The sequence below is a fragment of the Ranitomeya imitator genome, chromosome 1 (genome assembly GCF_032444005.1).
Source record: "Ranitomeya imitator isolate aRanImi1 chromosome 1, aRanImi1.pri, whole genome shotgun sequence".
In the NCBI taxonomy this organism is placed as follows: Eukaryota; Metazoa; Chordata; class Amphibia; order Anura; family Dendrobatidae; genus Ranitomeya; species Ranitomeya imitator.
In genome coordinates this window covers 223,723,275-223,740,575 of record NC_091282.1, presented here as the reverse complement: position 1 = coordinate 223,740,575, position 17,301 = coordinate 223,723,275, and positions in this window count along the sequence as shown.

The following is a 17,301-nucleotide window of genomic DNA, read 5'->3' as shown; positions in this document are numbered from 1 at the left end:
AGTGGGACTTAATAGAAGTGAAGGCCTTGGAGACCTCTTCCGACCACAATTTGGGATTCGCTCCCTTCTTGGTGAGGGCTACCAAGGGAGCTACCAGAGTTGAGAAGTGGGGAATGAACTGGCGGTAATAGTTTATGAACCCCATAAAGCGCTGCACCGCTTTAAGAGAATGGGGCTCTTGCCAGTCCATCACAGCCTGTAGTTTGGCAGGATCCATAGCCAATCCCTGGGCGGAGATGATATAGCCCAGGAAAGGTAAGGACTCCTGCTCAAACATACACTTCTCCAACTTTGCATAAAGAGAGTTTGCCCGTAGGAGGTCGAAGACTCTGCCAACATCTCTCCGGTGGGAGTCAATATCTGGAGAAAAGATGAGAATATCATCCAGATAGACTACAACCGAGGTGGAAAGCATATCCCGGAAGATGTCGTTGACAAAGTCTTGGAAAACGGCAGGTGCATTACAGAGCCCGAAGGGCATCACCAGATACTCATAGTGCCCATCTCTGGTGTTAAATGCCGTTTTCCACTCATCCCCCTCACGGATGCGAATCAGGTTATAAGCACCCCGCAGATCTAGTTTAGTAAACACTCTAGCTCCCCGAAGCCTATCGAAAAGCTCAGATATCAACGGCAAAGGGTACTTGTTCTTAACTGTGATAGCATTAAGACCCCTGTAGTCTATGCATGGACGTAGTTCTCCATTCTTCTTCTGCACGAAAAAGAACCCTGCCCCAGCAGGTGACACTGACTTCCTGATGAACCCTCTTGCCAGATTCTCTTGTATGTACTGAGACATTGCCTCCGTTTCCGGGAGAGATAATGGATAGACTCGACCCCGGGGAGGCTCAGCACCAGGCAAGAGATCAATAGGACAGTCATAGGGGCGATGGGGCGGAAGAGTCTCCGCTGCCTTTTTGGAGAATACGTCTGCATAAGACCAATATTGCTTGGGGAGAGAGGAGAGATCTGCGGGTACCTCTGTAGTAGTAACCTGAACGCACTCTCGATGACACCTGTTCCCACAAGATTCACCCCATCCCAGAATTCTGCCTGAGGACCACTCGATGTGAGGAGAGTGATACCGTAACCAAGGTATCCCCAAGAGAACCTCATCAATTCCCTCAGGAATGATGAGCAGAGATATAATCTCCTGATGAGATGGTGACATGGACAGAGTAAAAGGGATAGTTTGATGTGTAATCTGTGTGGGCAGTGTCGACCCATTCACCACTCGTACCGTTACTGGTTGAGATAGCATGACCAGAGGAATTGTGTGACGTTGGGCGAAGGCTGAAGACATAAAATTGCCCTCCGCCCCAGAATCCACGCAGAGTTCCACCGAGTGAGAGGATGAGCCCAATGTTATTGTCCCCTTAAAGGACAATTTGGAGGCAAACGTCGCCGTGTCTAGTGCACCTCCACCAACTACCACTAGACGCTGACGTTTCCTCGACCGCTGGAGACATCTAGAGGCAAGATGTACAGACTGTTGGCAAAGATGACAAATCTGGAGTGCACGAGCGGTCCGGGACTTAGATCCTGCTCGAGACTCTACCACAGGCTCATGGGGCTCAGGAGACTGGTCTGGAGATTCCAAAGGTTTGGCGAAGGTGGGAGCCAGCCGAAACCTCTGCCTACACTGGGCTCACTCTAACCTCCGCTCGTGAAAACGGAGATCAATACGAGTGGATAGAGTAATTAATTCCTCCAGTGTGGCGGGAATCTCCCTAGTGGCCAGGGCGTCCTTAACGTGGTCAGCCAGCCCCCTCCAAAATATAGGAATGAGGGCTTTATCCGACCACTCCAGCTCAGATGCTAAGGTGCGGAAGTGGACGGCAAAATGACTGACCAAGGACGAGCCCTGAGTCAATGCCAACAATTGGAGCGCCGTATCATGGGTGACACGAGGTCCTAAAAAGACCTGTTTCAGAGTGCTCAGAAACAACGGAGCACTCTGCACCACATGATCGCTACGCTCCCATAGCGGCGTAGCCCACTGCAATGCTCTGTCCGACAGAAGAGACACTATAAATCCCACCTTAGCCCGCTCTGTAGGGAAACGAGAGGCCAGAAGCTCGAGATGGATAGAGCACTGACTCACGAAACCCCTGCAAGACTTACTGTCACCAGAGAATTTTTCTGGAAGCGGGAGGCGAGTTAGAATCGGGACAGGAGCGGCAGTGGACAAGGTGGCTGCAGCAACACTAGCAGCCTGAACAGCGACAGCAGTGACATCCACAGCTGAAGTTGAACGCTCAAGAGCCGCCAACCTTCCCTCCAGCTGCTGGATGTACCGCTGTGAACGCTGATCGTCCATCATTTACTAGCCAGACCCTGGTGCTAGTATTCTGTTAGGACTGGCGGAACGCACCAAGAAAGGTGATATAGATGCGTTCGCAGTCCGGGGTCCACCGTGCAGGTGAAAACCTGCTGCTAGTAAATACAGACTATATGGCGGTACACTAAAGTATATACACGTGGGTTCAACCTCACCCAGCGTGAAGGGAGCAATCCTGCTGCGTCACAGGATCGCGGCACCGCACCTAAAGCGCGAGCGAGTAGTCAGCGTACTTAACCCCAACTGGGATTGAAGTCCGATTAGACCCTCGCTGGCACTACACCACAACTGGGTGTGTAAGGAAACTAAGTATTAATATATAAATGCACAGGAGTGCGAGCAATGCCGCACTGACGGACGCCACCAACCACACTGGCTTGGGTATGGAAAGCGCAAGGCAAGCGCACGGCGCCGTACAGGCGGACACAGCAAGAGGACGCTGTAATGTGTGTTTCGTGCTGTTGGATAAGTCGGGCGCTAGATAGCAAACATACACCTTCCGCGAACAGACATTCAATAGGGAGGGTTATTTAAAGAGCGACTTTCACTCACAACACACACACATATTTACAAGACAATACTAGCGCATGGCCGTGCGGTCATGCACAGTTTATATAGTTGCAGCACAAGAAGTGGCTACAGCACTTTTGCCCTTCCAAGACCTGCCAAGAGGACCAATGGAATGTGCTGCAGAGCCCGAGCACATGACCCTCGATCTCCAACGGGAGATCTTACCCTGGGCATGCTCAGTACGTGCAGACAAGGACTTAGTCCCAGAGAAGTCTGCTCGCTGCTGACCAGCACTGACTTTAATGGCAGAGACTGGAGAAGCAGCAGCAACTCTTCGCACAGAGTCAGACTGAGCGAGACGCTGGGATCGACGTCCCTGCTGAGCAGACTCCGCTGCGGCTGGAGGAGAATGGGAGACCGCAGCGGAGACGGATCGAGATTCCCCCTGTGCAGCAGAGGAAACTCGACTCCTAACACTAGCCCCCTTAATCCGAGCAAACAAATCAGACAGCAGCGGCAAGGGGTACTGAAATTTGACCGTGATTTTATTTAGAAGGCGGTAATCAATACAAGGTCTCAGCGAACCATCCTTCTTGGCCACAAAAAAGAACCCAGCTCCCAATGGTGACGACGACGGGCGAATATGACCCTTCTCCAAGGATTCCTTTAAGTAACTCGGCATAGCGGCGTGCTCAAGCACAGACAAATTAAACAGTCGACCCTTAGGAAACTTACTACCAGGAATCAAATCGATAGCACAATCACAATCCCTATGCGGAGGTAGGGCACTGGACTTGGGCTCATCAAATACATCCCGGTAATCTGACAAGAACTCTGGGACCTCAGAAGGGGTGGATGATGAAATAGACAGAAAAGGAACATCACCATGTACCCCCTGACAACCCCAGCTGGACACAGACATTGATTTCCAATCCAATACTGGGTTATGGACTTGTAGCCATGGCAACCCCAACACGACCACATCATGCAGATTATGCAACACCAAAAAGCGAATATCCTCCTGATGCGCAGGAGCCATGCACATGGTCAGCTGGGTACAGTACTGAGGCTTATTCTTGGCCAAAGGCGTAGCATCAATTCCTCTCAATGGAATAGGATACTGCAAGGGCTCCAAGAAAAACCCACAGCGCCTAGCATACTCCAAGTCCATCAAATTCAGGGCAGCGCCTGAATCCACAAATGCCATGACAGAATAGGATGACAAAGAGCAGACCAAAGTAACGGACAAAAGAAATTTCGACTGTACCGTACCAATGGTGGCAGACCTAGCGAACCGCTTAGTGCGCTTAGGACAATCGGAGATAGCATGAGTGGAATCACCACAGTAAAAACACAGCCCATTCTGACGTCTGTGTTCTTGCCGTTCAGCTCTGGTCAAAGTCCTATCGCACTGCATAGGCTCAGGTCCATGCTCAGATAATACCGCCAAATGGTGCACAGTTTTACGCTCACGCAAGCGTCGACCGATCTGAATGGCCAAAGACATAGACTCATTCAGACCAGCAGGCATAGGAAATCCCACCATGACATCCTTAAGGGCTTCAGAGAGACCTTTTCTGAAAATTGCTGTCAGCGCACATTCATTCCATTGAGTGAGCACAGACCACTTCCTAAACTTCTGACAATATATCTCTACCTCATCCTGACCCTGAGACAGAGCCAGCAAATTTTTCTCTGCCTGATCCACTGAATTAGGTTCATCATACAGCAATCCGAGCGCCAGAAAAAACGCATCAATATTACATAATGCAGGATCTCCTGGCGCAAGGGAAAATGCCCAGTGACAGGGAAATCAGGGACCACCTTAATGTATTCTCATAACTCATACATATGTCCAGGCAGGCCTGACTTTGCTAAGTCATGTTGTTGACTATTAGGAACTGCTGAGATAGGTAACACCTAACCTAGAAAGGAGACTTAGGACATTAGCCCCTACGTGTCTCAACTCAAGTCACCTTTTGGTATCAATCACCTGATTGATTAAGAATGATCTCATATGTAATAAACAGTTGATTTGCGCACGAACATGATGTATACGCCTACTCTAAAAGTGTATATAACTGAAGGTCCGTTCCTGTAATAAAACGCAGCTGATACAGATACCACATCTGATCTCTGTCCGTCATTTCTCTGGAGAAACTCACACATTTGGCAGCCAGCCAATATCCCTGAAGGTTTGACTTGCAGACCACCCCAACATTTTGGCGTCCCTAAGGGTGGGCGGCCACAACAGCAGATCACCAATATCTGATGCCCGGCACATCGCAGACCTGAGACCAAGGACACACAGACAATCCGCGGAAAAAGGTAAGAACCATTAGATTCTTACAAAATCTCTCTGTGTCTCCCTTTCTCTCATAATCTGCAGCCGAGCATGACAGGTATGTCCTAGTCAGATCTGTTTACAAGGCCGTCCATATTGTTTGGTAAAGAACCGTAGAATATCCATGTGATACTTTAAAGGCATATTGGATTGGTTAATTTTATGTGCTGCTATCTCTGTTAAATGTCTTGTTATATGTCTAGCACATGACTGAAGAGTGAATGAGTGTGTGAATTCACCCATGAGGAGACGTCCTCTTGGGCGGGTGAAAGAGATACGGTCTAACACGCCGGTTGAATCGGGATAGGGCCTCTGCAGTTCCCTACGGCGACCCTTAAGGGGCACCCTGGGTCAGAGGTCAGTCAGTCCGTCTGTGTTTGTCCTGCCTTGTATGTACGCACAAGCTGCCCCTCTTTAGGAGGAGAACTCTGACCATATCAAATCTGCCTGCGCTAGTTAGTTCTGTTCTCTGGTTAGCATATAACATTTCTGTGTATGCCGCAGTTAGTCTGCGATAGGAGCCCTTTAGGAGGCCTCAGTGGGATTAGTGAGTGACGCTGCGGCGGTCACAAGGGCCAAATCACTAATCATTGTCCCCCTGCACGCCTATTGGCTGAGTATTTAGCATAGGTACGGAGCAGCAGAGAGGAGAGGGGACTTAGAGGTTAGCACACCCCAGCACTGATACGTGAGTGCGGGGTTACTAAGTTGTTACGAGGAAGAGGCTGTGAGAAGTGGGCACCATAAGGGACTACACAGTGAAATATCAATCAGGAATAACCAGAGAACACAGGGACAGGAGTGGCAGATAACAGAGAAACAGTAGAAGACGCTGAGGTGATATCAGGCAGCAAGGAGAAGCAGGTCATAGTACACAGATAAGGACAGGCAGTGAGAATCAGGTAGCTGCAGAAAGGAGATTACCGTCGTCCAAGTGGAATAACTGTGTGTAAAAGAGAGTGATTGATATATGAGATTCCCTGTTTGATCTCTGCAAGACGTGTGTATGAGAAATGAGGATTTAAGCATAAAAATCCTGCCTGCATAAGGGAATCCAATTAGGTATGGTCCTTGGCCGATTGGTGCCAGGACAAAAACTGAGGAACGCTAATAGTGAAACACATAGTCACATGTGTATGAGATAAGCTGAAACCAAATATTTGTTACCTATCTAACTGATATTTGGGGAGGCTGCAAGTGAACAACTGTGCTGAATGCCTTGCAGATTGTTGTATGGGTTCTGCAGGTTTTAGGTAAAAGAACAGATAGGAATAGTGTGTTTTTGTTTTTAGGAAACAGAGAGTATTAGAATCCAGACAGCTAGGTTTTTCTTGTTCTTCTTCTATTTCACGTCAAGCGTATATGTGTTAGAAACAGAGCTCCTATTTAACACGCATACGTATATAGGTTCCGATGTTTCACCCATATGGAATATAGTGCCAAGTATTGTGAACAACCATTGAAGTACATTAACCCCTTAGCGACCGCCGATACGCCTTTTAACGGCGGCCGCTAAGGGTACTTAAACCACAGCGCCGTTAATTAATGGCGCTGTGGAAAAAGTCCATAGCGCCCCCCAAAGGCCGATTTTCTCCGGGGTCTCAGCTGCCGAGGGTAGCCGAGACCCCAGAGAACATGACTCGGGGGGTTTTTAACCCACCCCGCATTTGCGATCGCCGGTAATTAACCGTTTACCGGCGATCGCAAAAAAAAAAAAGCGATCTCTTTTTAATTTCTCTGTCCTCCGATGTGATCGCACATCGGAGGACAGAGAAAAGGGGTCCCAGGTGGCCCCCCAATACTCACCTAGCTCCCCCGATGCTCCTCGTGTCTCCCGGTGGGCGCCGCCATCTTCAAAATGGCGGGCGCATGCGCAGTGCGCCCGCTGGCCGGCACCGGGAGAATCTTTGGGGTCTCGGCTGCCGGGGGTAGGGTTAGGTTAGGGTTAGGGTTAGGGGTAGGGTTAGGTTAGGGTTAGGGGTAGGGTTAGGGGTAGGGTTAGGGTTAGGGTTAGGGGTAGGGTTAGGGTTAGGTTAGGGGTAGGGTTAGGTTAGGGTTAGGGTTAGGGGTAGGGTTAGGTTAGGGTTAGGGGTAGGGTTAGGGGTAGGGTTAGGGGTAGGGTTAGGGTTAGGGGTAGGGTTAGGGTTTGGTTAGGGTTAGGTTAGGGGTAGGGTTAGGGGTAGGGTTAGGGGTAGGGTTAGGTTAGGGTTAGGGGTAGGGGTAGGGTTAGGTTAGGGGTAGGGCTAGGGTTGGGGCTAAATTTAGGGTTAGGGTTGGGGCTAAATTTAGGGTTAGGGTTGGGGCTAAACTTAGGGTTAGGCTTCTTTCACACTTGCGTCGGTACGGGGCCGTCGCAATGCGTCGGCCCGACATACCGACGCATGTTGTGAAAATTGTGCACAACGTGGGCAGCAGCTGTAGTTTTTCAACACATCCGTTGCCCAATCTATGTCCTGGGGAGGAGGGGGCGGAGTTACGGCCACGCATGCGCGGTCAGAAATGGCGGATGCGACGTACAAAAAAACGTTTCATTGAACGTTTTTTTGTGCCGACGCTCCGCCAAAACACAACTGATACAGTGCACGACGGACGCGACGTGTGGCCATCCATCACGATCCGTCGGCAATACAAGTCTATGGGCAAAAAACGCATCCTGCGGGCACATTTGCAGGATCCGTTTCTTGTCCAAAACGACGGATTGCGACGGAATGCCAAACGACGCAAGTGTGAAAGTAACCCTAGGGCTAGGGTTAGGGTTGGGGCTAAAGTTAGGGCTAGGGTTGGGGCTAAAGTTAGGGTTAGAGCTGGGAATAGGGTTAGGGTTTGGATTAGGGTTCGTATTAGGGTTAGGGTTGGCATTAGGGTTACGCTTGGGATTAGGGTTAGGTTTGGGATTAGGGTTAAGGTTAGGGTTGTGATTAGGGGTGTATTGGGATTAGGGTTAGGTTTGAGGTTAGGGTTGAGATTAGGATTAGGGGTGTGTTGGATTTAGGGTTTTGATTAGGGTTATGGTTAGGGTTGACATTAGGGTTGTTTTGGGGTAAGGGTTGTGATTATGGTTAGGGTTAGTGATTAGGATTATGGATGAGGTTGGGATTAGGGTTTGGGGTGTGTTGGGGTTAGGGTTGGAGCTAGAATTGGGGGGTTTCCACTGTTTAGGTACATCACGGGGTCTCCAAACACGACAGCCAATTTTGCGCTCAAAAAGTCAAATGGTGCTCCCTCCCTTCTGAGCTCTGCCGTGCGCCCAAACAGTGGGTTACCCCCACATATGGAGCATCAGCGTACTCGGGATAAATTGGACAACAACTTCTGGGGTCCAATTTCTCTTGTTACCCTTGTGAAAATAAAAACTTGGGGGCTACAAAATCTTTTTTGTGAAAAAAAAAATATTTTTTATTTTCACGACTCTGCATTCTAAACTTCTGTGAAGCACTTGGGCATTCAAAGTTCTCACCACACATCTAGATAAGTTCCTTGGGGGGGTCTAGTTTCCAAAATGGGGTCACTTGTGGGGGGTTACTACAGTTTAGGTACATCAGGGGCTCTGCAATCGCAAAATAATGCCCACAGACCATTCTATCAAAGTCTGCATTCCAAAAAGGCGCTCCTTCCCTTCCGAGCTCTGCCGTGCGCCCAAACAGTGGTTTACCGCCACATATGGCACATCAGCGCACTCGGGATAAATTGTACAACAACTATTGCAGTCCAATTTCTCCTGTTACCCTTGTGAAAATAAAAACTTGGGGGCTACAATATCTTTTTTGTGGAAAAAAAAATATTTTTTATTTTCACGACTCTGCATTCTAAACTTCTGTGAAGCACTTGGGCATTCAAAGTTCTCACCACACATCTAGATAAGTTCCTTGGGGGGTCTAGTTTCCAAAATGGGGTCACTTGTGGAGGGTTTCTACTGGTTAGGTACATCAGGGGCTCTGCAAACGCAACATAATACCCGCAGACCATTCTATCAAAGTCTGCATTCCAAAACGGCGCTCCTTCCTTCCGAGCTCTGCCGTGCGCCCAAACAGTGGTTTACCCCCACATATGGGGTACCAGCATACTCAGGACAAATTGGACAACAACTTTTGGGGTCCAGTTTCTCTTGTTACCCTTGTGAAAATAAAAATTTGGTGGCTAAAAATCTTTTTTGTGGAAAAAAAATTTTTTTTTAATTTTCACGGCTCTGCATTATAAACTTCTGTGAAGCACTTGGGCATTCAAGGTTCTCACCACACATCTAGATAAGTTCCATGGGGGGTCTAGTTTTCAAAATGGGGTCACTTGTGGGGGATTTCTACTGTTTAGGCACATCAGGGGCTCTCCAAACGCGACATGGCGTCCGATCTCAATTCCAGCCAATTCTACATTGAAAAAGTAAAACGGCACTCTTTCTCTTCCAAGCTCTGCGGTGCGCCCAAACAGTGGTTTACCCCCACATATTGGGTATCAACGTACTCAGGAGAAATTGCACAACAACTTTTGTGGTCTAATTTCTCCTGTTACCCTTGTGAAAATAAAAATTTGTGGGCAAAAAGATCATTTTTGTAGAAAAAATGCAATTTTTTTTTTCACGGCTCTACGTTATAAACTTCTGTGAAGCACATGGGGGTTCAAAGTGCTCGCCACACATCTAGATAAGTTCCTTAAGGGGTCTAGTTTCCAAAATGGTGTCACTTGTTGGGGGTTTCCACTGTTTAGGCACATCAGGGGCTCTCCAAACGCGACATGGCGTCCAATCTCAATTCCAGCCAATTCTACATTGAAAAAGTAAAACGGCACTCCTTCTCTTCCAAGCTCTGCGGTGCGCCCTAACAGTTGTTTACCCCCACATATTGGGTATCAGCGTACTCAGGAGAAATTGCACAACAACTTTTGTGGTCTAATTTCTCCTGTTACCCTTGTGAAAATAAGAATTTGTGGGCAAAAAGATCATTTTTGTGTAAACAAAAGCGATTTTTTATTTTCACGGCTCTACGTTATAAACTTCTGTGAAGCACTTGGGGGTTCAAAGTGCTCACCACACATCTAGATAAGTTCCTTAAGGGGTCTAGTTTCCAAAATGGTGTCACTTGTGGGGAGTTTCCACTGTTTAGGTACATCAGTGGCTCTCTAAATGTGACATGGTGTCCGATCTCAATTCCAGCCAATTCTGCATTGAAAAAGTCAAACGGCGCTCCTTCACTTCTAAGTTCTGCGGTGCGCCCTAACAGTGGTTTACCCCCACATATGGGGTATTGGCGTATTCAGGAGAAATTGCATAACAAAATTTATGGTTACATTTCTGTTTTTACACTTGTGAAAATAAAAAAAATGGTTCTGAATTAAGATGTTTGCAAAAAAAAGTTAAATGTTCATTTTTTCCTTCCACATTGTTTCAGTTCCTGTGAAGCACGTAAAGGGTTAATAAACTTCTTGAATGTGGTTTTGAGAACCTTGAGGGGTGTAGTTTTTAGAATGGTGTCACACTTCATTATTTTCTATCATATAGACCCCTCAAAATGACTTCAAATGTGATGTGGTCCCTAAAAAAAAATGGTGTTGTAAAAATGAGAAATTGCTGGTCAACTTTTAACCCTTATAACTCCCTAACAAAAAAAATTTTTGTTTCCAAAATTGTGCTGATGTAAAGTAGACATGTGGGAAATGTTATTTATTAACTATTTTTTATGACATATCTCTCTGATTTAAGGGCATAAAAATACAAAGTTTGAAAATTGCAAAATTTTAAACATTTTCGCCATATTTCCGTTTTTTTCATAAATAATCGCAAGTAATATCGAAGAAATGTTACCACTAACATGAAGTACAATATGTCACGAAAAAACAATCTCAGAATCAGCGGGATCCGTTGAAGCGTTCCAGAGTTATAACCTCATAAAGTGACAGTGGTCAGAATTGCAAAAATTGGCCTGGTCATTAAGTACCAAATTGGCTCTGTCACTAAGGGGTTAATCTGTATTGTACTGAAGGGTTTGCTTTTGTTTTTCTGGGACTTTTTGTATTTGCATGGTTGATAGGAATTAGGATTACTTGTAACATTGTAAAAGGCCGACCCCCAGCGCAAATTTTGTAGATGTCATGCCCAGATTGCAGAGTTGGCTTGATGATGGCTATTTCACCGGAAGGATGGTGGATCGTAAAAACGGTACATCCTGGCTATAGCCAAGAGAATACTGGGTTTGGACCTCTGTCAGAAAGATTCCCTGAGTTGAAGTGTTTCCGACTTAACGTTCACGGGACCATTCTGTGGTCCCCGGGAACCTTGTTGAGTCTCATAGAGGACAATAATCTCTGGTATCCCAGTGACATACCATTCAGGTGCCCCCTGAACAGAGGGAGACCAGAAGATTACATCCAGATTGCAAAACACTTTGCTCTCCTCTGTGGATTTCAAATGTAGAACCTGTCACAGGCACAGATCGATAGCGGGCAATGTCATGTTTATTTAGAATGTATAAGCATGTTGATAAGAAGGAACTACTGCATATGTTGTAAAGAAATGTTCACTGTACACGGATAAGATAAATTGTAAAAGGGAAAGTTGTTTGAAAGAACTCGGAGAGCAATAAAAGGTGTCAGATAAGACAGCCCAGTAAATGTACGAAGAATTGGCACTCTGCCAACTGTCCAAAATTTGCACATAGGTTCTATGCCCCAAGCACGTGGTGCCCTATGAACAAAATTTTCTGCTTTTGCTTAGTTATTAAGTTGTAGAAGTTTCAAATTTTTGGCTTTGTGCCAGGAAAACTTTTTCTTCTCTTTCTTGGAAGTTTGAATCCAACCACTCTTCTGCACTAAGGTAGTGGATTCAAAAGGGGGGAGGAGTACTAGTAAATCACTGTGTTTTTGCTGTTTTGTATAGCCTTTATGGATCAAACCACTGCAGTTTTCTCTTATGTCTCTCGTGTACCTCTCATTAATCCAGATGTTGAGCTTTTTGTAGATGGTGGAAGAAGCATCGGAAAGGATGGACGGTTCTATGCTGGGTATACAGTGGTCACACAGCATGAGGTAATAGAAGCAGAACCACTCCCTTCTTACATGACCAAAAAGAAGTGGAGTTGACGGCACTCATTGAGGCGCTTAGAGGGGCAAAAGGGAAGCGATGCAACATTAATGTGACATCTGAGTATCTTTTTGGAGTGACCCACAAGTTTGGCCCCATATGGCGGGCAAGAGGTTTTCTTACAGCAACAGGCATTCCTGTTAAACACTGGTACCTCATTAAGCAGGTGATGGACGCACTACTGCTCCCGAAAGAGGTTGCCATAGTTGAGGTAAGGTCACACAGGAAACTCCCTACCAACAAGGCACGAGGCACCAACAAGGAGGACCAAGTAGCCACAGGAGCTGCTGGAATATGGCGACACGAGACCCCTGAGGCACCTCTACGGACCATGGTAAGCACTGAGTATAACCAGTTGACCTTCAGTATCTTGCAGGCTCCGACTCGGGGATCCACCGGGAAGGGGTCAAAGGTCTGGTCACAGAGTGGTACTTGGGACCATGCAGGTTTGTGGAAGGTGGGACAGCGGGCGTGTCTGCCAAGATCTGTGTACTCTGTGACGACCCAAGGGGCTCACAACCCGATACACTGGTCTAAGAACATTTGTGCCACGAAGGAGAAAAGGGTCACTCACAATTTCATAATGCTCCCTTTTGGATTCTACTCAGGCATGTACCCCATTGCACAACACAGGTAGTATAGGCAATGCACCATAGACACATGCCCAAGCCTCTCTACCCGTTTCAATGACTGTAGACTGCCATCATACAACTACCACCAGAGAAAGGTATGTGCTCGTGTGTGTTGATCTCTTCCCAGGATGACCAGAAGCCTTCCAGGTGCCAAGAAGCTACAACAACAGGGAGGTAATACGCAATGTTGTGTACCTAAGGTCACATAGGGAAAAATGTCCCCTTCCAGGCAACCATATAGCCGTGTCCAGTACCTCAGAGGGAGACTGTTGCTTATGCATGAATAAGTTTTTGATTCTGTTCTAGGAGGTTGAGTAGTAATCAAAAGACACACCAGGAGACCTCTGGAGCCAGAATCACACGGTCCTCTCGCTACAGCTACATCCGTACCGCTTGAGGGAGACCCTGCTTGGAAACATGCAAGCCAGTGTACTGTCGGGAAGTGGAACAATGATAATCTTGCTCCTGATGATGTTGACAGCCTCACAGCAAGAAGAAGAATGGACACCGACTATGCCTATGCTGACTAGGGATGCCTCGGGGATGCCAACAATTTGGTTTGATACCTCTGAGAAAATGGCTACTTTTAGAATTGACTTTTGTGAAATAGTAAAATGTCAATGGAATCTTAAATTTGGGAAAAAGAGAAGTAATCCCAGTTATAAGTTTATAACAGCGGTTGACGGGGCTGCGGTGTATATCTGTGTAACTAGACCAGGGAATGAGAACTGTGCTTCATGGTCTGATGCAGCTTGGAATACAGGAAATCCATGGGAATATAAGCTAGAGGAAGCTAAGACTCGCCTTAGTGCATCAGGGGAGCCTCTCCTTGACAGGCTGTATATTACACTATGGGGAGCCAGGTGGGATTGCAAGGAAGAGGACCCTCGCAACTTTCCATGTAACCCTCTTCTCATAACCATTAGGGAACCCTCTCGGGTGGACGAAGGTCTTTATGTACTGGGACTACATTCCCCGGGAAAAAGGGCTCAGTTAGGACAATTTTGGCTAAGGGCTATCCGTCAGCAGAATAAGACTGAAGGGAAGGAGCCTCAAGCAACAACAGTAGAAAGGCCAAAATTCAACATGTTTGGGGAAGTGAGCTACGAGGAGAAGGTGGCCATAGAAACAGGCTACACTGAAAGGAATGAATGGCTCATGTGGATGAGATTCACCGCAGGGCAGCATAATAAGTCTAACTGTATTGCATGTGCTACTGCCAGACCTCACTTGGGGACCATTCCTCTCACGTCCTCAGAACCAGACCAAACTGACTTGCAGTGCATTTTAGCCTTATATGATACCGCATATGACCCCTCTGACAATGCTTTGTGTTATGCTCTTTCAGCTTTGCATCCACATGTAAAGATGGATCAGATACCTCCTAGGGTGTTTGCATATCCGGGAAATTACACCTGTTTCCAGAGACAAGGGACGGGAACAGAAAAAAAACAATATTCGTAGGAAACCTAACGTCAGAATTCTGTAACACTGCCACTTCCATAGATCACGATACAGGGAGCTTCAAGGCTAAGTGGTTTAAGGGACAAACTGCAGCAAGGAGTGACATATGGTGGATATGTGGAGATATGCAACTTAGAGCCAGATTGCCACCAGATTGGGCTGGCACCTGTGCCCTAACACAGATCCTCATGCCATTTCAAATAATCTCATCAGAAGAAATACAAAAAGGTAAACTGAATGCTGACACTCTACGCAGAAATAAGAGATCAGCACCTGCTGGATCCTTTGACCCAAGGATCTACATAGACAGCATAGGGGTTCCTAGAGGTGTGCCAGATGAATACAAAGCTAGGAACCAGATCGCAGCAGGGTTTGAGTCAGTTTTCTTCTGGTGGGTTACCCTTAATAAAAATGTGGATTGGATAAATTATATATATTATAATCAACAAAGGTTTATAAATTATACAAGAGATGCTGTAAAGGGAATAGCAGAACAATTAGGCCCTACTTCCTTAATGACATGGCAGAATAGGATGGCTTTAGATATGTTACTAGCAGAGAAAGGAGGTGTATGTAAAATGTTTGGCACTTACTGTTGTACTTTCATCCCAAACAACACAGACCCAGACGGGAGCATCACTAAAGCACTGGAGGGTCTTACATCATTGTCTGAGGAGCTGGCAGAGAACTCGGGTATCGACAACCCCTTCACAGATTGGCTCGAGTCATGGTTCGGAAAATGGAGTCACCTGGTGTCCAGTTTCCTCATATCTCCTGTCGTCATCACTGCAATACTTATGGTTGTCGGATGCTGTTGCATATCCTGCATTAGAGGACTCGTCCAGAGACTGATCGATACTTCCATTACAAAGACTATGTACATGCAGATGAGACCCCTAAGGCTACGTTCACATTAGCGTTGCGCCGCCCTGCGTCGGCGACGCAACGCGCGACGCATGTTAAAACGCGCGCGTTTTGCGACGCGTGCGTCGTTTTTGACAAAAATCGGACGCACAGAAAATGCAACTTGTTGCATTTTCTTGCGTCCGACGCTAGCGTCGGAAACGACGCACGTGGCGAAAAACGCCACCCAAAAAACGCACGCGTCCCCTATGTTAAACATAGGGGCGCGTCGCCGCTGCGTCGCCGCTGCGTCGCCGACGCAACAGCGGCGCAACGCTAATGTGAACGTAGCCTTAATGATGATTATGAACGAATGCTATGATTGAGAATAGGATATGATCTCCCCATCCTATGGGGGATTCGGCAGAAGAATTGACAAGAAAGTCCGACATTGGCGTTAGGCCAGTGACAGCACCTATGGGTTAGGGGTAGAATCATATCTAATCTCAAAAGGGGGGACTGATAGGGAAATCAGGGACCACCTTAATGTATTCTCATAATTCATACATATGTCCAGGCAGGCCTGACTTTGCTAAGTCATGTTGTTGACTATTAGGAACTGCTGAGATAGGTAACACCTAACCTAGAAAGGAGACTTAGGACATTAGCCCCTACGTGTCTCAACTCAAGTCACCTTTTGGTATCAATCACCTGATTGATTAAGAATGATCTCATATGTAATAAACAGTTGATTTGCGCACGAACATGATGTATACGCCTACTCTAAAAGTGTATATAACTGAAGGTCCGTTCCTGTAATAAAACGCAGCTGATACAGATACCACATCTGATCTCTGTCCGTCATTTCTCTGGAGAAACTCACACATTTGGCAGCCATCCAATATCCCTGAAGGTCTGACTTGCAGACCACCCCAACACCAGTCTTGAGGGTCGCCACGTAATAAAGAAATAATGATCTTAACTTGTTGAACTGGGTCACCAGAGGAGCGGGGTTTCAAAGCCAGAAACAGTTTACAATTATTCTTAAAACTCAGAAACTTATCTCTATCTCCAGAAAACAAATCAGGAATAGGAATTCTTGGCTCTAACATAGAATTCTGAACCACAAAGTCTTGAATATTTTGTACTCTTGCAGTGATGATCCACACAAGAAGACAAATCTTTAATGTCCATCACTACACCTGTGTCCTGAACCACCCAAATGTCTAGGGGAAAAGAAAGACAAAACACAGTACAGAGAAAAAAAAATGGTCTCAGAACTTCTCTTTTCCCTCTATTGAGAAGCATTAGTAATTTGGGCCTCCAGTACTGTTATGAACAGGTGATTCAGAACCACAATGGACCTAGTGGTTAAGAGCACACAAAGTGACCTGATAGTTACTAACATAGGACGAGCTCTGAGACGTGGGAACTCTGCTGACCGCAATCCCTAATCCTATCATACCGCACTAGAGGTAGCCGTGGATTGCGCCTAACGCTCCCTATGCAACTCGGCACAGCCTGAGAAACTAGCTAGCCCTGAAGACAGAAAAATAAGCCTACCTTGCCTCAGAGAAATTCCCCAAAGGAAAAGGCAGCCCCCCACATATAATGACTGTGAGTTAAGATGAAAATACAAACACAGAGATGAAATAGATTTTAGCAAAGTGAGGCCCGACTTACTGAATAGACCGAGGATAGGAAAGATAGCTTTGCGGTCAACACAAATACCTACAAACAACCACGCAGAGGGGGCAAAAAGACCCTCCGCACCGCCTAACGGTACGGAGGTGCTCCCTCTGCGTCTCAGAGCTTCCAGCAAGCAAGAAAAACCAATATAGCAAGCTGGACAGAAAATATAGGAAACAAAAGTAACACAAGCAAAACTTAGCTTATGCAGGGCAGACAGGCCACAAGAACGATCCAGGAGAAAGCAAGACCAATACTGGAACATTGACTGGAGGCCAGGAACAAAGAACTAGGTGGAGTTAAATAGAGCAGCACCTAACGACTTAACCTCGTCACCTGAGGAAGGAAACTCAGAAACCGCAGCCCCACTCACATCTACCAGAGGAAGCTCATAGACAGAACCAGCCGA